Source organism: Clytia hemisphaerica, unplaced genomic scaffold (genome assembly GCF_902728285.1).
Source record: "Clytia hemisphaerica strain Z4C2 unplaced genomic scaffold, Clytia hemisphaerica genome assembly, whole genome shotgun sequence".
NCBI lineage: Eukaryota > Metazoa > Cnidaria > Hydrozoa > Leptothecata > Clytiidae > Clytia > Clytia hemisphaerica.
In genome coordinates, this window is record NW_027103850.1 from 947,795 (window position 1) to 969,883 (window position 22,089).

Below are 22,089 nucleotides of genomic sequence, written 5' to 3' on the forward strand. Positions count from 1 at the left end.
TTCCGAAATGCTGATTGAGATACCAAATATTTTGAGAACCAGCATTCCGCACATACACCCATTTTTGCCTGAGTACCCCTCCCTCGATGTGGGTCTGATTGCAACTTCCATTAAAATTAAGTAATGCCAACATTGAGTAGTGCCATCATTAGGGTACCAAATTTCTAAAAACTTCGATCAAAGATTTTGGTTGGCCGAGGTTGAAAAACTTTCTCCAGGGTTTGTAAAGTTTATTAGATTATATTTTACCTTGAAGAAAATCCATCATATTTATAATTGATGGCAGTTCTAGTTTGAGTTGGTCACTAGTGTTGATCGCAAACATACATGATGCACTAGAATCTCTCCTGGCGAGACGAATATCGAATGGCTTTTCCAATCCCGCATTGGTTGCAGCTTTTTCAACTCCACCATGTGTGCTATAAAACAAGCCGTATATATATAAAAGTTGCGAAGCGATCGAGGCAGGTCACTCGATTCGCAAGTTGCAAGCAAAATATTCATAGGGTCGTGGAGGGTGTCTATCTAAAAAATCCTGCATTACTAAAAGTTGGGGAAAAGTTGACAAAAACAACGACAAATTTCATAAGGAACGGCATGCAGAAAAAAACTAAAAAAAAACACGGTAAAAACAGCTAAAATTCCATATTGTGACCCGGAAAAGCCTAAATTTTAGGTATAATTGTGTTAATAGGGAAATCATGAAAACACTAAAATGTGGGTTTTCCACGATGTAAGTCCCTAATAAGTGTCCGTTTCGCTCCCACCATAAAAGGGCCCGCCAAAAACCGCGGGCGGCACATTATCCCGCAAACCTAGTGCCCTCTGCTCCCCGGGAATTTATAATGGATTTACAAAGAAAAATGTTATCCACGGTGAAATTATAAAAGCTACCGGGTCACTGAAACAGGCGTGCATTCTTTGCTTTTTTCTAAGAACAATTGATTGAGTGTATAAATACAGTAATGCAGAAATGGCATCTGTTCGACTCGAGAAGTGTCTCTCTTATTAAATATTTGACATCTAGTCCTTTCGATACGGAAAGGCAAATATATTTTTGACATCTTTTTACTTAAGGAAAGAAATTTTAGTGTATTTCTTGGAAATTTTCCAATAAAGTGCAGCCAGAACATTCTTTTGGGAAAGTCGTTAATCGTAACAGCTAATTTCAATTCTCATTAATCTCATTTGTTAAATTAATCGTTGGAGCAGTTTGGTAACAAGGACTGAATGAATGATTGAATAGGTTTTAAGCAATGTGGAGTAGTGGTATATTTACATAATATAATAATCGATAACGCCAATACAAAAATATTAATATAGCATATATTGATGATTTCTTCGTAAAAAAAAAACTTCTAGGTCTCGGTAGTCTTTCGTAACGATGGGAAGAAAGTTTCTGAAATAAAAAAATAGAAAAAAACAACAACCTAAATATAATGAGTTCTTGAAAATAAACGACTGACAAAAAAGTGACAACGATTCATTTGGTATTTCCTCATATTATAATGAGCAATGATTATAATATTTCAGATGGATTTTTGTAGGGGTGGGGGCAAAATTTTGTAAGCCAGTGCTAATATTCCCAAAATAACGGATTTAATAGTTTCTTACCGCTGTTTCTCTTCTTTGCCGTGTCTAATTACTAACGGGTTTGAATTACGAATCCAATACGATTTTCCAACAGATGAAGCATCCAATACTCGATAGCGTCAACTGAAATGTAAATTGGGTAAGTCTTTAATACCTTAAGGGAACTAATTTTTGCGGTGCGAGGGTTCTAATTTGGCGTATTTTGCGGGACTAATTTTCGCGGTAGACACCCTCTTTTTGCCGAAAATTAATTCCCGCGAAAGTCACCTTCAGGTAGTAGGATCAAACCAGTGAGGTTTTTCTTCACGGTTGTGAAGCGTAGGCGGTTGGATATTGATATTATCTCAACATAAGGAAAGTTTTTTTATGGAATTTCATTTTTATAATTGCATTACACACCCTAATAAAAGAAACATGTTTTAGGCTTTTAATTGTTTGTATTAAAAGAAAGTATTAAACATTTCAAGATATTTAATAATACAACCCAATTTTCGTAGCGTGTAAAAGTGACCGATTTTCAATACTGTCATTTCTCATCACCATTTTGATTGTTACATCACACTAAACGAAAAATCATGGAAAAGTGATCCAAGTTATCATTAAATTATTAATCATAAGAGATCCAAAAATATACGATGAACTATCACTACCTTCATAAAGTAAACTCTGTAATCCATATACGCTTCAAAAGTATTGAATTGTACAAAAAGTTCAAAAACATGAGTGCTCTTAAGTACTTAAACGCACGTTCCGCAATGAAATAGGTTTCTTTCAGTTTTATGCAAAATTATTGTGGATCTTTTTTTTGCCTATATGTATAGGTATATAATATTATACATACCTGTGTAAACCTTGCACAGGAGACTATATAATAAAGCTATTTCTATAACTGTGTAAACCTTGCACAGCAGACTATATAATAAAGCTATTTCTATAACTGTGTAAACCTTGCACAGCAGACTATATAATAAAGCTATTTCTATAACTGTGTAAACCTTGCACAGCAGACTATATAATAAAGCTATTTCTATAACTGTGTAAACCTTGCACAGCAGACTATATAATAATAACAATAAGAATACTAAAACTACTTCTTTACCTGTGTAAACCTTGCACAGGAGACAATAAAATATGCAATTTGTAAAAAGTATTGTTAAACTCCCCCTGAAAGGATACTAAACTGTTTAACCAACAAGAAGAAAAGTTCAAAGAGAAGACTTAAGATAGTGATTTTAAAACACCCCTGTCTCACAACCCCAGTGGAAGTGGAAGTGGAAGTGGAAGGTTTTTCCCACTATTTCTCCAAGTTAAACATTCTAGTGAGATGCATTTTCTTAGATTGGGGGTGAAATAATAAAACTTTCCCAGTGGAGCTGAAACTGTATGGTATTTTTCCCATTGTGAACAACATTTTGGCTAGATTTTTCAGTGGGGTGGGTTTCCCAACCGGTTTGTGAAACAGGGGTCTTTGGAATAATAGTGGTAAAGATAATGTTTTAAAGCAGTACATATGAAATAAAACGCAATTTAGTAGAGAAATTCTAACGCACGTTCCGCAATAAGGAATTGTAACTTTCAATCTTGAAAAATTGAATAAAAGATCAGTCGATTTGAAATTCATAACACTACTACCTAAATAAACACTATCAAAAACACATAACACTACCTAAATAAAAATTCTCAAAAACGCACACCACACGACCCCTCACCAGTAACTGAGATGTTGAAAACTTTTTCAGCAGTTACTGGATATGGTTTGTTGAATTGCATAAAGTTCTTTGGTCGTGGGTCTCGCCATTTCTTCAAAAATCCAGCTTTGTCCTTAAATCCGTTCGCCTTAAAAAATCGGTATGATCTTATCGATGTTGGCCCTCCCTTCTCCTCTCTCATTTTTTTGTATCGTGTATATGTTATTGCGTTCTTTTTGTCTTTTTTCTCTTTTTTTTTTGACTTTTCTAGTTGTTTCTCCAATTGTTCTATCTGTTGTCTTTGCCTTTCTATCTCTTCATCTTTCTCTGCCTCAATCTCTGCACTCAGCGAGTCGTCACTCATTGGTGGGTCTGATAATTCATTACTCATTCTGATATTATTGATTTATTATCTTAAAAAACAAAAAAATTCAATCTGGATAATACAGTGCGTCTATAATAAATGTATTTAAAGTTTGGCATATCAATAGTCACATCCATTCTATAAACAATTTTTAATTTGATACGTATTTCAATATCAATTTTTATGGACACACGTGTGAGAGACCCCCCTAAAACTATTACATGCAATTCAATCATATAAATTTTTATTGAGTTTCACGCAATAACCTGATTTTTCAGAAATTGGAAAGTTTTTCTGGAAAGATCAGGGAAACATGGCAAATCGGGAGAAAACTGCACACAATTCAGAGGAAAAGAGGGGAAATTCATGTATTCATGCACAAATATGAATGTTTATGTGAACCGCTGGGGGCCCCTGTATCGAATTCTTTCTTGGTTTATCCTATCTAAAGAGAGATAATAGCATGCATTTCGATCTCAAATACTTTACTAACAATAATTATCTTTCTTTGGATAGCCTTGGCTTTTAGTTTGCATTCCAATTTGGAAAATTGGAAATGCGTAACAGGGTACACCACGTGAGGATAAGCCATAGGATTTTGTACCCCACCTTAAATTGTAACATCTGGTCTCCTAAACTATTTGTTCGCTAAAGTTTTAGAGAGATTAATATAAAAAAGCTTAAGGACATGTTTTTTTTGACTGTACCAAAATCAGGTTTTCGAAAATCGTGAAAATCGCTTTATTTTAGTTATTTCGTTAAGTTCCATAAAAGCTATTAAGATTGGACAAAAAATATCATCAGGGCTACTAATCTATTTTCTTATTTTTGAATAACGATAAGAAAGGGTTCAGCTGTCTCTGTTAGTGCCAATTTGAACTGGGTTAGTTGAAAATCGGCATTTTGGTACAGTAAAAAAAAACATGTCCTTAAAGAAGAACGCAAATCTCGTGGCTAATCATATAAATATACATTTAAAATGTTGTTGAGAAATTTAATATATCTAAAATTATCTTGAAAGGATAGAAGTAGTAGTAGAGACCAGAAGGTACTTTTAAGGTACAAGGCTGTTTCACTGCGTCAGGCTACATTAGAAACATGGTTTACACCTTACTGCAACAAACAACTGTCAGCATGTTACAAGGGTCACTGTGAAAACAACTATCAACATTCACAGTGTCATACTCTGTGTGTGACAAACAACTATCAACATGTCACCAGAGGGTGGAAACAACTATCAACATCCACCTTTGATGGAAACAACTATCATCATCCATCAAATACCTGTCTCTAACCATGCGCAGGAAAGAAAATCAGCCTTGATTTAAAATATTGCCAGTGAAACGAAATCAATTACATGTTTTAAATAGTAATGTTAACAGAATTCAAAGTAAAAGGGTATTTTACACGGCAATTTTTCAATTTTAAAAACTTTATAACAACAATAATAATATAAAGTAGTTGCCTATCAAGAGTCTTGAAAACAAGTTGAATGATAAGAAAAAGGACAAACAGGCAAAATAGGCAACTCAATCTACTTGAAAATTAATACATTGAATCGGTTATATTTGCTCAATGCTTGTGTAATAAACACCTTTCACAATCCGGATCTGTACAGTCAGCGTCAGATATGCCATCATCGCAAAATAAGTCAACTTCGCGTAGTAAATTCAAGTATTCTTGAATTGAGCATGTGTTTTCTGAAATTGTCTTTTTTGAGAGAGTTTGCAGTCTTTCTTCTTCTTTCTTTCTGAGCTTCAATTGTGGGTGACGATTAATATATTCTAAACGCTCAAATGGAATAGATTCAGCTAAACACCAATCTTCATCTTGTGTACCCGTGAGAATGCAGTATAAGACGTCCCACAATTCAATTGTTCCATGGTAGTCTGAGGAGACAATTTAATTATAACATTGGTAATTTGTTGCTTCGGTCCGATTGTCATACCTTGAGACTTAGCAATGGTGATTGCATAACCTGTTATCAAAGGGAATCCAGTTCTTCTGCAGCATTTTGACACGTCCTCACAAGTAACAATATTTGCAGTTATTGGAACCCACGTTGGGTGGTTTTCGTCCCAGACAGGCCCTTGTATCTAGGAAAGTCAACAACGACAATCTCTGGCATCTGAGGAGGTTTAATATTAGTTTTATAAATTATACTAACAACTTTACCAATGGCACCATTATTCAACCCAAGTCTGGTCTACAACCTTGATTTCTTGTTAAAATAACTCTACATCCAACGGCAATGGTTGTTCTGTTGGGTATTTGGGACATGGATTCTCTGGCGCTGTTGTGATGCTTACCATAGCCAGTACTCTTGAATTCAGCACAAATAGTCCTTTCTCCATTGGTCATTGTTGAATTCAAAACACGGCGGTTATAAACTGCTAGCTTCTTTCCATGTTTCTGTTAAACAGATAACATTCGAAGTTTCGTCGTTAAAATTTCTTTGTTCATCAGTGGTTAAATTATCATAACAACGTTGATTTATCTCCTCCAGTCTTTCTGGTTACATTGCCAGTTCGCAGGTTGTCTAAGCGTTTTAACAAGGCTGCTTGATTGGGCTGTTGCCGCATGATTTCTTCTAAAATGAATACATCCTGGAAATCTTTGTAGGCAAAACCACCAGCAGAATCAATAGGGTCTGTCGAATCCAACACAATATCATACAGATTACGTTCCCCAATGGCTCTCAATTGGAAAATGTCACCAAAAAAATTAAAAGTTGGAATGCAACCAAACGGTATACTTTGATCACTTTCCCTGTCTAATAGGTTTATTGAAAGTTGGGGAAACCGTTGATGAAACCAACCCAAAATATATTGTCCAACCATTCCTCTCTCATCAGCAGAGACACATGAGAGAGAGTTTTTTGCCATCATTGTCCAGTGCCAGGCTTTTTAAATGTTTGATTTGATCAGAATTCATGGGACAACTGTCAAAAGTTATTCCTTTAGTTTTTCTAGGAATATTAACACATGAGTGAATAGTTCCGCCATCAGGTAAAAGAATACCTGCTGCACTAGTAGGAGCAACGTTTAAAACAGATCTATTACATTTGAAATGCGACGCACAAGACGGGTGATAATTTTTACTACTTGTGACTTACCTGTACCCGCACAGCCTTGAACAATTAGTCGTTTGCAATGTTCATATCCTACAGCAAAATTTCCTCTCGCATAATCCAAAAGAAGTTGAATATTGTAGTTGACAATTAGCATTTGGATTGGATTTACTAATTTTGGGTCAACATCTGGCAATGTACAAAGTCTACCTTCCCTCTCAAATGCTTCTTGCTTGCTTTGATACATCGGATAGCCAATTCTTTGTTTCTTCTATAAGTGTGTCAGGAAAGGATTGTACACCCAACCACATCAAGCCATTTGCGTGCCAGTCATAATCAATTCCACCATTGTATAGCACTTCCTCATCGACAGAAGCTTCTTCAATTGATAGTCTATTTTCTCTCGCAATATCTCTAAGAAGTTGGTTTCCCATTGTATCAACGACAGAGTCTTGTGAAGATTGACTATCTTGACTTCCTTCAAGTGTTGATTGAGAGAAATTTATTTCTTCTATTGGTTGATTCGGCTGATTGTTTTGTCTCTTTTGGCGTCTAACAAACTTTCTTGTCATATTCAGCCTTGGCAAACTGCAGCATCATTCTCACAGATTCAGGGCAATAGTCAGAGTCCAGAATTGAGCAAATGATTCTGTGTATGTATCAAATCCATTTTTCAAATCATCAACTTTCCTCCAAGTACCAGGAGAGATTTCATTAATAGTTCTTTAGAAAAATCTTCACCTACTGGCCATATCCAAAAGCGCTGACATCCAGTAAATACAGGAACATGATCTTTGTTACAGGGTGACTTCTTTGCACAATCACACTTTTTTGCCCAGTCGTACAAAGTAATATAGGGATTTTCTTCCCTTCTTTATCTGAAAGAAAATTTGTCAATAATGGTATCTTTGGTAACTTTGCCATCTTTACCATTAGGATCAAAAGCCTGAAACCGCTTAAACCAATTCTTTTAAATCTCCTGCTGCAGCTGTATAGCTTACCTTTAGTATTGATGTAATCAGCAGCTGAAGATGGAGTATCAACAAAACCAACTGTTTTCAAAAGCAGTTTTTGAGCGACAGACTTCAGAGAAACTGTTGGATCAGATTTATTCAGTATTTCCTTGTATATATCCATAAGGTCTTGTGTAGATTTGTTACCTTTACAACAATACCCAGTTATATACTTAATCAATGCCAATAAATCATCAGTGACTATAGCCTGGGTATCACATTGGGCTAGCATGTTAAAGGGTCTTAGAGTATATGTTGAACCATCCTGGGGTGATCGTTTCTACCTTCAAATCTGGATATTTTACCCTCTGTAATTCTTGGCTCAAAGGATTGATCTCTTACCAGTTGATCTTTTAGATTTTCATCGTATTCGCCAAACTTCTAAAATGAATACATCCTGGAAATCTTTGTAGGCAAAACCACCAGCAGAATCGATAGGGTCTGTCGAATCCAACACAATATCATACAGATTACGTTCCCCAATGGCTCTCAATTGGAAAATGTCACCAAAAAAATTAAAAGTTGGAATGCAACCAAACGGTATACTTTGATCACTTTCCCTGTCTAATAGGTTTATTGAAAGTTGGGAAAACCGTTGATGAAACCAACCCAAAACATATTGTCCAACCATTCCTCTTTCATCAGCATTTAGACACATGAGAGAGAGTTTTTTGCCATCATTGTCGAGTACCAGGCTTTTTAAATGTTTGATTTGATCAAAATTCATGGGACAACTGTCAAAAGTTATTCCTTTAGTTTTTCTAGGAATATTAACATATGAATATTCACTCATGAATAGTTCCGCCATCAGGTAAAAGAATACCTGCTGCACTAGTAGGAGCAACATTTAAAACGGATCTATTACATTTGAAAATGCGACGCACAAGACGGGTGATAATTTTTACTACTTGTGACTTACCTGTACCTGCACAGCCTTGAACAATTAGTCGTTTGCAATGTTCATATCCTACAGCAAAATTTCCTCTCGCATAATCCAAAAGAAGGTGAATATTGTAGTTGACAATTAGCATTTAGATTAGATTTACTAATTTTGGGTCAACATCTGGCAATGTACAAAGTCTACCTTCCCTCTCAAATGCTTCATTTGCTTGCTTTGATACATCGGATAGCCAATTCTTTGTTTCTTCTATAAGTGTGTCAGGAAAGGATTGTACACCCAACCACATCAAGCCATTTGCGTGCCAGTCATAATCAATTCCATCATTGTATAGCACTTCCTCATCGACAGAAGCTTCTTCAATTGATAGTCTATTTTCTCTCGCAATATCTCTAAAAAGTTGGTTTCCCATTGTATCAACGACAGAGCCTTGTGAAGATTGACTATCTTGACTTCCTTCAAGTGTTGATTGAGAGAAATTTATTTCTTCTATTGGTTGATTCGGCTGATTGTTTTGTCTCTTTTGGCGTCTAGCAACTTTTTGTCATATTCAGCCTTGGCAAACTGCAGCATCATTCTTACAGATTCAGGGCAATAGTCAGAGTCCAGAAATTGAGCAAATGATTCTGTGTATGTATCAAATCCATTTTTCAAATCATCAACTTTTCTCCAAGTACCAGGAGAGAATTTCATTAACAGCTCTTTAGAAAAATCTTCACCTGCTGGCCATATCGCTGACATCCAGTAAATACAGGAACATGATCTTTGTTACAGGGTGACTTCTTTGCACAATCACACTTTTTTGCCCAGTCGTACAAAGTAATATAGGGATTTTCTTCCCTTCTTTTATCTGAAAGAAATTTGTCAATAATGGTATCTTTGGTAACTTTTGCCATCTTTACCATTAGGATCAAAAAGCCTGAAACCGCTTAAACCAATTCTTTTAAATCTCCTGCTGCAGCTGTATAGCTTACCTTTAGTATTGATTTAATCAGCAGCTGAAGATGGAGTATCAACAAAACCAACTATTTTCAAAAGCAGTTTTTGAGCGACAGACTTCAGAGAAATTGTTGGATCAGATTTATTCAGTATTTCCTTGTATATATCCATAAGGTCTTGTGTAGATTTGTTACCTTTACAACAATACCCAGTTATATACTTAATCAATGCCAATAAATCATCAGTGACTATAGCCTGGGTATCACATTGGGCTAGCCATGTCAAAGGTCTTAGAAGTATATGTTGAACTATCCTCGGGTGATCGTTTCTACCTTCAAATCTGGATATTTTACCCTCTGTAATTCTTGGCTCAAAAGGATTGATCTCTTTACCAGTTGATCTTTTAGATTTTTCATCATATTCGCCAAAATGATGTCTGCAGTATCGAATGACTCTCTCAATTGGTTTACCATCTTGATCTTTTTCCTCAGTGGTTACAGTCTTACGTCTAAGGCAGTACGAGCTACACGTGTGAAGCATAACCTTATTGACTAAGTCAGTATGGAATGCTTTTAATTCTTCATCATCTCCTTGACATAAGACACATTTTTTCAACACATTGGCATCTACATCAGTTAAACTTCCTTCTGGCAAAGGCCAATTTTGTTTGTTAGGAACCCATTGTGGTATTTGATCATCATTGTGTTGCACTTCACCTCCTGCAGGGTGTAAGGATACAAACCCAGGAGAAAAAATCCCAGTGTCATTCATCTCATTTGTTTGAAGGCATGTTTTGGCAATATTTACAGTTGGGTCATTTTTATCTTGAGATAATATAGCTTTGACTTTATCATAGTGTTGTTTAGAAAAAAATAAGGAGTGTGAATGAATCTGCCCTCTTGATTTGGCGAATTATATCGACTCCAAAATTCTTCATACTGAAAAAGCTCTTTTAATACTGTATTTATGTAATTGTGATGTCGAAACTTTGAGTCACTTTTGAATTTTACTTGGAGATCAGCTTCAAGATCTCCAGTAATTTGAGACAGGTACTTTATCAAAATGTTATGCAGTGGAATCCAGTGATGCTCTGCACAGCTGGAAGTATCAAAATAGGTAGGATAAACTTGGTGTTCTTTCAACATGAAAAAACAAAAGGAATCCAATTCATGCTTTCGTTCACGCCAATACGGAGCTGTATCAATTAAGTTAGCACTGAATGATAAAAATTTACGCGGTATTGCTTTATCTTGATTTTGTAACGGTTCAAGTAACTCATCCCTGGTGATGTGTTTCTATTGATCTGTTGGTTGACACAGAAGGAACCTTGATCCAAAGCTTTTTTACGCATACTGATATTCATTAGGTGAAATTTGAGAAATCTGTGAGCAGGCACTCTGTTATCATTGCAATAGCATATGTGCTGTACCCAGTCTTCATATTTCAAAGTTCTTGCAGCTTTAATAGTATAAACACATGTCCCATTTACAAAAATATGAGGATAACACATTGTGAAAAAACCATCGGTTGATAATTCTGGAATAGGTTTCTCTCTTTTTTTAGGTGCAGCCTTCCTATGTCTGCTACTTGACCTGCTTCAAGAATTTCTTCAACATTAGCATTGTCACCCAGAAATGCACGCAATGCATTCTTGACATTTTCATCAGCATCAGAATTTGTTAATTGAGTTGCAAACCCTGATGCTGTTGTTAATTCTTCATCTACTGCAAGCTTTTCAATATCTTCATTTTTATTTTCATTATTGAACTTATTAGCAGAAACTATTGGAAGCCCTGGTATAATTCCACCATCTTCAGGAATGTTTAAGAGGCGATCCTGCTCAATAATTACATCATGATAATATGGATTGGGCTCATGCAAAAAAATATTTTCCTTTTAAAATTTTCCCAGAAATGTGATTTTTTCCTTTATATTGAGAATATCCAGGTTGTGGATTATCCAGTCCAAAAGCAGGGATACCAAAAACCAAACCGTTAAGAGCTTTTTGTACCCTGTGTCGGGAGGCCATGTAAGCTTTTGAATTATTGCTACCACTTCTTATCAAGATGATGCCAATTTCAGATGGTAATTGAGGCAATTTGGTGAATATTTTTAAATTTGAAGGTATGGCAACTGCATGGCCCTTTGAGGCCAACATTCCGTACATTAAACAATGAACATAGATTGCAATGGATATTTTGCGAATTAACAATGTTTCGACAAAAGTAAGGCCTTGGAGAAAAGAGGGTGTGTTGGCAAAGTGTTGATTATTATGCAACAGATTTCCCTCATTGTCACAGAAGCAATCAGTGGGAGGTGAATGAATCCCTGAAAAAAGTAGCGCATGATTTTTTTTTCGATTTTGTTTCTAATTAAATTCATCTTTACACCTAGTGCATCTTTGATCTTCTACTTGCCACTTATCCGCCTTCTTCTTAGGGACATGGGAAAAGAATACTGGCCTGACTTCTTGGCATGTGATACATCTATCTATAGAATGCTTATCTTCCCCTTTGATGAAGTTTGAAACAGCTTCTTTTACAAATCTATTTTCATGGATGTTAAGGTGCCCATGATGATGGTCACTCAATTGAATATTTGTTTCGTTCACACGTGGTTCTTCATTCATCTCATGATCATTCTGATTGTTCAATGGAATGTTATTGTTGTCAGAAGGTTGTCGATTAGTATTGATGTTCATAGAAGTGTGTGTGATAATTTTGAATTATTTTGAGTAAGACTTTTTAATAACCTGTCTGGATTTATCTTTTTCTTGTTTAAAAGTTTGCCAGTTTTCGATTTGTTCTTATATGATGTTTCTTTTGAGGATTTTTTAAAAAATGCAGAAGGGATAACAATGCGTTGAAAATCAATATTTTTAAATAGTGTTTTACCCTCTGGTTTATTTGGGAACGTAATTTTTATATCTGGTTTATCAAGCAAGTTATTTTTAAAAAGTGTTTTACCCTCTGGTTTATTTGGGGACGTTAATTTTTAAATCTGGTTTATCAAGCAAGTTTTTTTTCAGTGGAGATGTACATATTGCTTTAGCAGAGCTCTCCTGTCTATAATTAGTAGAAGATTATACAATACATGACTTTTTTTCCTTGATTTCACTTCGCATAATTTTTCTTCGTTTCCTGATTGCCTTTGTGGTTTCATTTTTTTGAGGGGACAAAAAATTAGCTTTGTAAATGTCACACTCGTCTTGCAAAAGCATATCAACTCTATCCATTTTTTTAGTGAAGAGGTAGCATCCATATTTTTGGTTGTTTTTGAGTTTGAGCTAATAGAGACTTCAGAAATGTTTTTGTCAAATTTTATATTGCGTACAGGGCTTGGTATAGATGGTGAAATTTTTTGTGATTTTGATTTTTTATAAATTAATAAATATGGAACAGTCTCATCATTAATTTTACAGTTGAAATTAACATTTTTGATACAGAAAACTTTATCTCGGGTAACTTAATGCATGTCCCAGAATTGCATTAATTTTTCCGCCCCAGTTCCAGTTCCTAAACCATAACAAACTATACATTTTTGGAAGCGTGTTTGGATGTAGAATACCGTATCGGTGTAACTTAAATTCTTTCTCAGCAGAATTTGAGTTTTTTTTAGAAAACGTGATTATGACGTCATTATTTATGACGTCATAATTGAGAAGTAATTTGTAGCACAATAAATTTTAAAATTGACTTCCCTGATCTGAAGACCAACAACCAACCAAACAATGAACAATAACAGGCCAGTGCCTTCTTTCTTTGCTGTCGATTTGATTGAAATGAAAGTCGAAACCAAACCAATGACCAAAAAAGAACGATGCCAAGGATCGAAGCCAAGAAAAACAGGACAAATTATAGTAAATTGTAATGATGATAACAGAAAGTAATGACTCAATAAAAATTCAAAATAACAGCCAAGCAGTTTCTCAGAATTGCGATTCAGCCAAATTCGGACAGAAAAAAAAAGAATAACCATTTTGATGATAAACTGAAACCATGACAACGAATCTGTAGAACGAATCAGTGTCAAGATATCTCTATCGCCGTGGCGTCAAAAAGGACAGGGAGCATAATGGCATCACTTTCGTTTTGCAATAAATTCAAATATAACAATTTACTATAACGGAGGTAATTTGTTTTATCATTTCCCGGGATATTCTTCACATTTGTTATCTCCTAAATATTGACGTCACGGGTCACGGAGGGTGGACTCGTTCTTCGTATCATTCTGACGTATACGTCAAATTTGATATGACGGAGGTAATTTGAGCTACCATTTCGGTGGTTATCCTTTGTATTTTATCCCCTAAATATTTGGTGTCGCGCAACTCGGAGATTCGAAACGTTTTCCCCCTCTCCCTGCCTTATAGAGAGTCGAAAGGATAGATAGTTAAAGGTACGCACACACGATAGCAAAACTGCTTCGCTCATGTACATTCGCTTCGCAATTATCACCAGTCGATTGGCTCAGTCTGAGATTTTCCATTTTGTAGCTCTTTCCAGCCATCAAACAATCTACTCACCATTACACAACATTACTACTCACCTATTCACCATAGAGCACAACAGTACTAGAATCAGTTGAATCTCTTATGACAGCGACCTGCTTGGCCAATGGGTTGCCATCTCTGCCTTTCATTTCTACTGGGTCCTCAACTGATACGACTTCTGCTTTTACGCGGACAAATTCGAAAGGGGCAAGTCTTGCCATGTTAGCGATGGAGACAAAACTTTTTGAAGAGCTTGCACCATTATGTTCAAATGGTAGATTTTTTAGCAGAGAAACCTGTGACCATTGATTGATTATTAACGAGTCCCTAGAATTGGATGTTTTGGTAATTTTCATGGGCACACATGATTCTTGTAATTCATTGAATAGTTTGCGCTTTTTAGGACTGAAGCAAACGGTACTGATCATTTGATTTGCAGTGTACACGTGAAGTAATTTTTCTTTTCCGGTGTGTTTGTTTGTGTTAAATTTTCGACATTGTGCACAAAGCCTACTTTAACATCATGCGGCAGATCTGTAAGTGTTAATAAATCAAAATTTCAAAATCACATCTAGCAATTATAGATCATAAAATTTACATAATTGAACGCATACATATAATTATTAAATATGTTGGTTAGCGTGAAAGTCCCTACCTTGGGGGTGATAACAAAGGCCAGAGTGAACCATGTCTTGGAAAACGCTGTGGTGTTTGTCCTTCAGTTAAGAATACATATGTTGGTTCGCGCGAAAGTCCCTACCTTGAGGGATGATAACAAAGGCCAGAGTGAACCATGTCTTGGAAAACGCTGTGGTGTTTGTCCTTCAGTTAAGAATAGATCAGAGTTTTCTTCTAGGAATGGAATGATATACAACATTCGTGGCTTATCTATGAACTGTAGCTCATCCAATGGTGTATACCTTCTTAGATGCAAAACCTGCGGTATTCAGTATGTCGGTAGTTGCACGAATCCTTTTAGAACTAGGTTCAGTAATTATAAATCGTGTAACAAATATCACAAGGACAAAACTGTGCCACAACAAGAACTTCACGAACATTTTGACCTACCTGGTCATTCCGGTTTTGCAGATTTTGAATACACTCTTATTGACCAGGGAAATAACCTTGAAGATGTCAGGAAGAGAGAACGTTTTTGGCAATATAAACTTAATACGTTCCTTCCTCACGGGTTGAACGATCGTGAAGTTGTTGTTCCGGATTAGGCCATTTTTTGAACACCTTAGTTTTCTGGGGATAACTGATGCTAGTATTGAGCTTATACTGCGGTCATTTGGTTACGACCAGTCGTCTTTGGGAGAACGCCCTTCTTTGGACTGCTTGGTATGACCTACGGGCAAGCCTACAGCACAGTTGTGTGCTCTACTAGTATCAGGTGTTCCCATGTTTTGTTCCGTAATTTCTTTTTGTTTTGCTCTGAATAAGCCAGAAGGGGACACAAGCATTTAATTTTCCGTTTTAATTTCCACTGCGTTTACTGTGCTAATTCGAAACCTTTTTCGTTTAATGTTTAGTTTTATTGTTTTCGACGATTATTCTCCACGGGATTTTTTTCATCAATTTTATTGTACTGTTTTAACGTTGTAAATATTATCGCTACGGACCTATTTTTATTAAATCTTTTTAACATTTTCTTTGTTTTATTCCCTATAGAATTTTTTCCTTTGTTCATTAGAATTTTTTATTTCTCGCTTTTGATTTACGCATCACTGATTTTGTAGCATTTAAAAATGTGTTAACGCTTGTGCAGTATCATACCTGATGAAGTTCTGAAAATAGAACGAATATCGTTATTATATAATTATTATATAGAATTAATAATTGACGCGATTTTTTCTTCGTCAAATTCAAGGTTATTTAGCCTGGAGTCAGTGAAAAATTGTTCAGGTGGCAGCACGCTGCCAGTTTCGATCAAAGAACATTGCTTTGCAAAAAAAGAGTTATAAATATCGGCTTTCTCAGAAACATCGCTCACAAGGACGTTTCTTTCGTCGCGAATGGGTGGAATTTTAGGGGTTTTTCGTATGCTCAGGAACTGCTTAAGGGTAGACCAGTATTTCTTACCTCCGATGTTTGGATCATTTAAAGAATTGCCAAGACGAGAAAAATAGTTGTCCTTGGCAGTATTAATGGCTAATCTGCACTCGACAACCATATCATCGAGTGCCCGGCGATCTAAGGGATTTATTTTGCCACTTTCTTCAACGACGATATATTTTAGCCTTGTCCAGAAGCATCTGCTTTATCTCAGGAGTCATCCATAACGCATCTTTATCCCTAATTGTTATAATTTTGTTTGGGACAAAGTTAGAAAAGATGTTAAGAATATATTCAGATATCTGTTTTTAATGTTTTATTATTATGGAAACAACTGATAGAAAAAATTATTTCTAGGGATAGAGTTTTCAGACTTTCTTATAATAAGGTGTTTGTTTTTTGGGTATTTTAAGGTATATATTTATCATAGATTTTCCTAAAGAATTGTTTGTTGTTGTTAGAGGATGTCTCCTCTATTTTAGATATATATATATTGCAAGATTTCAACTTTCTCAATATTCAGTCGTTCGCCAGCTTTTGCGGTAAGTGGTCACGGGTGTACGGGGCTTCGAACCGGGTTCTAGTCCGACTGTTTTTTAAATTCTCATTCTTTTCCCACTCTTTCCATCTTCTTCTTTGAACTGTAAAATGTGTGTGAGAGCCACAGGGTTGGATAGTGGCGGTCCAATCCCAGTTCCTTCCCATCTAGTATGCTTTCTACAACGTTGTGGCAGAAACGTGTCAAAGGTGTGGCAACTTTGTCTAGTAGAAAGTACACTTCTTTTTTCATTGTTATTTTAGTTTCTTCCGCTGGTTCCGTGGAGTTTAAGTTTTAGTTTTTTCCTTTTCAAAAGTTATATTGGTTTAGAGTTTGGATTTTTAAGATTCATAAGATATAAGTAATTATTCATTCTCACCTTCGATAAATGTGTTTTCCATAGATGAAGCTTTGCTTTTGATTGGAGAAGGATCTCGTGGTTCAATTTTTGATTTTGTGGTTTTCCGTGAGAATAGACCTATTGTTCTTGTTTTATTTGCGTCCCATGATGGTCAATTTGGTTGTAGTATTGTTTCTTTTTTGTATGTGGGTATGTTATTGTATTGTTCTTGGCGTTTTAGTTACTAACCTTTTGAGTACTTCTATTATTATGTGTTTTCAAGTCCGTTAGGTTTTAATTGTGCTATTGTTTTGATTTTAAAGTCGTTATTGATAACCGGTTCAGTTCAAACCTCGCATGGGGTGGCTGAAACGATTAGGTTGGAATTTTCCGAGAAGTAAAAGTAGATGAAAAATGTAATAAGTAGAGATGTGCTGTGAAATGCCATGCCAATAATTCAGTGAAAATTGATGAATTATAACTTGAAATTCATTGACTTAAATTCCAAATTTGTAAATCAAAAATAGTGACTTTTTCTCTGACTTCCCTCAACATACATCCTTCTACAAAGATGTTCTGTCAGAAATGTGAAAATCAGAAAACGTGAAAACTCTCTGATCAAAATTGAAACAATTAAAAATGCGTAAAAAGATAATTGCTTTATGCTAATTATAAGAAAATATGTCTTCTCTAAGAAATATGATCTTTTTATAAGATCAAAGTTCATTAACACAAAGTTAAAATGATTTTGTCCATTTTATAAGCACAAACATTACAGCGTCCGAAATTCAAAAAAGGCCTTAAAAATGGTTTTCGCAGGGCACCCCTTAGATCAGGGCAAATTTTTGATATTATGCTCCTAATAGGGTGTAGAATTAACAAAAAAAATTTGCCCTTCGAATCTCCTGCAGTTTTCGAGTGAATCGATTTTTAGTTAATCGATAGAACTTATCAAGGGTCCCCCCTTTACTAACGGTTTTTTCGAAGTCTGAAAATCAAATATTCTGAGACCACCAACGGATTCAGCGTGAAAAGTAGATAAAGAAAATGGGGTTATTTGTTAAGTTTCGACCACCGGTGCCGAGAAATGGCATTTTTAAGGCGAAAAATCGACGTTTTTGGCGTTTTCCGATGACGTCAGCATTTTCCTATGAGCATTTTCAGAAAAAGTCACTACCACAGCTGGATAGCCCTGAATTAGTAGTATCCAAAAATGGTATGGTTTGTCAACTTTCAATGTATAAATCTCGAGATAATTCATTTTTAAGATGGATAATTATGCTGAAAAACTGCTGACTCAGCAAAAGATATCGATAATTTTCAATATTTAAACCAAAATATCTCGAGATCTAGACATCGAAATGCAATGCTAAACAAATTATGTATTTTTTGTAAAAACTTTGAATTTCATGACACAAACAGAATGATTCAAAATAATAACAATTCCTAGCTAAATAGTTTTCGCAAGAAAATATAACGATAAAATTGTTTTTTGTCTTGTACAGTAGGAGACATTTAGAGCATCCTAAGAGATGTGACTATTTTCCTCAGATATCAGTTTTCATCTTTAGACCAGACCCCCTCGATCATCGGAACGGCTCGATGACAGATCGATATGTGATCGATGGATTACTTAATGATCCGGATAGGAGATCGATGGAAGATTCAGCCATTAAAAAGTCTTGAGTATCGGTCCTTCGTTGATCCATTATCGAGCTAGTATTTCAATCGAGTATATCGATTCGTCATCGATCGTTAATCGATTTGTTATCGATCGTAAATAGAGATCGATAAAAGATCGATGATAGATCGATAAATAATCGATTACTAATCATAAGCTTAAAAAAATCTTGAGTATCGATCCTCTATCGATCTCCTATCCGGATCGTTGAGTAATCCATCGATCACATATCAATCCGTCATCGAGCCGTTCCGATGCTCGATCCTATCGAGCGCGGGGGTCTGGTTTAGAGTTTCAGCGTATTTGTGTTCAGAAAACTCTATATCTGTTAGGCTGCTAGTCACTGATCAGTCATGACCTAATAGGGACTTATAAAAGAGAAGTCCCCCTGAGTATGTGTCCCCCCTGATCTTAGAAAAAAGAGCCTCCAATCAGAATGTTGAGGTCTACTTCTACCCTCCCCCTGAGAGCCTCAGCAGGAAGTATGATAACAGAAGCCCTCTTTCACTCATACAGCAAATTCAAGTTCTTAAAATCGTATATATTTCAATAAGATTGAAATTACTAACCTTGGTGTAATTATCCATCTGGTACTCTGCTCTTGGTGTATTATCCTGTACTCTCTGGTGTATTGCTATGATTACTCCTGACCATGTGCTGACCGGAACTTTGCGTAAATTTTAAAGGCCTGAAATCGAAAAACATCTGGCCGCGCGTTTAAGACACGCGGCCGCGCATTAAAGGTTTTTGCAAGATGCGCGGCCGGATATTTAAGACACACAGCCGGACATTTCTAATTTCAAGACGCGCGGCTGGACGTTTCAAAACACTCGGCCGGACGTTTAAAGGCCTTTAAAACAGAACACAAACGCACTTGTCTAAATCTGCCACGGTAGGCTCCTGTAGACGAATGGATAATCAAAATGAATCTGGCTCCAACAGCTGAATGGATAATCAAATTGAAGCTGGCTCCAGTAGACGAATGGAGAACCAAGATGAAGCTGGCTCCAGTAGAAGAATGGAGAACAAAGATGAAGCTGGCTCCAGGAGACAAATGGATAATCAAAGAGAAGAACAAGTTCAATCAAGTCTAAGAGAAATATTCCCTGATGTTGCTGTAAATGTTATTGATGAAGTGATTTCAAGAACATTCAGCTTAGAAGAAGCTGCTATCCATTGTAGAAGAATTAACCTCACAGCTGAGAGGCAAGCCAAAACTTTCTGTTACAATCGATACTGAGCATTTGGTAAATAATGCATTTGTCATATACAAATCACCAGATTTCGACCCTAGAAGACCACTGCAAAAACACGAAGGCCCAGGAGTTGATGTTGGAGGACTCCTTAGGCAATTTTAAACAAGCTTTTTTGAAAATGTTAGCGATCTATACGCCGTGACCCATATGTTATTTGAAGGGGAGTCACCAAAGTTCTTGCCAATTGCAACATAAGCAATATTCATCAATGAAATAATTGTCATAGTGGGTAAGATGATCGCCCACTACATCTGCCAAGGAGGGGAAGGTTTCCCTCATTTAGCACCATCTGTGTTTGAATACATCCGAACTGGTAGTATCAAAGATACCCTCCTCAGTGGCATTAGTGAAAACGAAGTTGTTAGTCCAGTGTATAAACATTTCACTAAAGAGGTAATAACACATACAATCATTTCAATCACTGTTACACCATTTTCTTACCAGCAAAGTCCGCTTTCAGTTAGTTAGTACCGTAGATAACCGTTTTTTTAATGACATTCAATGCTGAATACAGCTGAAAATACGACTGGTTTCTCCGTCCAGAAATGGACCCTAATTCGCGAAATCGCAAAATTTAATCTTGCGAAAGTTAATCCGATTAAATTACACTTCCAAAGCAAATTGCAAAACGGGTTGTTACGGTTGTTAATGCTGAAAGAGATCTAAAATCTTTCAATCAATCTAAATTCTCTTTAATCCAGGGTATATCAAGAACTTATACCAGGAAATCCCAGCTCACCTAAACCAGAAAGGAAAAGGCATATTTAAATTTAATTTATTTAAAGATGCAGTTGATCTTTCTTTTAAGGGAGAAATAAAAAAGGCCGCCGATTATAGAAAGAGCCTGGTAAATATAACAAACTATCTACAAAGAAAAATTGAGCCCTGCTACGTAGAGCTGCGGGATCAAATGAGCGAAATCCAAGAAATTGTGTACGGCGAAGAATCTTTGGTCGACATAATAGTGAAAACCAAGAATATGACGGAACGAGAGCTGTTTGGGCAGTACTATCATGCTTCAATTGACCATGCACCACAACAGTTCAGGATAATGGATCTGAGTGCAGCAAATGCGGAGGACGAGGAACACTGCTTCTTTTTATTGAAAGAGGTTAGTAAACGCATGTCCAATCGCCATCCTGAAAATGTGCTAACCAACTGTTTTTTATGCCTTCAAGTTCACGATGATTGGGGTGACAATATTGGTTCTATACAAAAAGCGAGAAAAACGAAATTAGTAAACATGCAGAGCTTCTCAAGCCGAGACGGAAAACACACTTTTTTTATTTCACCTGCTAGAAAATTATCCTAAAGCCTGGCAATGCCACCTTCAAAGAATTCCAGACTTCCTTCAAATGAAAGCTTGGCAAGAGGTAGCCGAGGGAATCATATTTTACGATCACGACGACGTTATCGACTTTCCAAGACCTCATTATTTTCGAAGCTCATCTTCAAAGAAGGAATATGTGTAAGTTTTTAAAACCCGAAATAAATTTAAACCAATTTTATTTCTGGGACACCTGGTATATACTCTTGATTCTCCAAAGCATGTTCTTGATTTTTGGACCTCAAAGCCTTATGTTCTTTTATATACTTTGTTCTGATGTAAATAAACATTAATATCAGTCTTTCTTCCTTTCTGTACTTTTTTAAAATTTAACATTTAAAAAAAGAGTTTTCCTTATGTATCTACCTTATGACTGTATATATGTCCAAATTTTGATTGCTAATTTTTCAGCAACTATTGGCCTCAGTGTGCTAATTTCCTCTGTATTGATTAATTATTTGACCTTTGATGACTTTTGATGACTTTTGATGGATTCACAAGAAGAGTTAGCCTGGATGTCCGAGCTCAGAATTTTAGAAAAAAAAAGTCAGACAAAGTTCTAAAATTATAGAGCTTGGTTCACCTAGAAATCAGGTGAACCCCTGTTGACAGATTTTCCTGCATGAATCCCATGGCTGAAAATAAATAAATAATGACATGCATAATTCAGATGGTACCCAAGAGTGAGAAATCAATTTAGAATGGCAGCCTTGACCATAAAATATAGACAGTATGGTGTAAAGTCTGTTAGACAGAAAAAGTGCAAAGTGAATTTTGGAGAAAAAAAAAGTTATCAAAACAAAACTTCCAACCCAAAACAGCACTACAAAATTAG

At 35.9% G+C, this 22,089-nt stretch overlaps 1 long non-coding RNA gene across 1 annotated transcript; it reads right to left on the reverse strand.

Moving 5' to 3' along the window:
* Positions 1-1,247: 1,247 nt before the first annotated feature.
* Positions 1,248-1,692, reverse strand: LOC136807609 (uncharacterized). Its single transcript, XR_010846696.1, has 2 exons — positions 1,615-1,692; positions 1,248-1,399 (listed from the first exon to the last, which is right to left on the reverse strand). It is a non-coding gene; the product is annotated as an uncharacterized lncRNA (long non-coding RNA).
* Between the last annotated feature and the right edge of the window lie 20,397 nt (positions 1,693-22,089).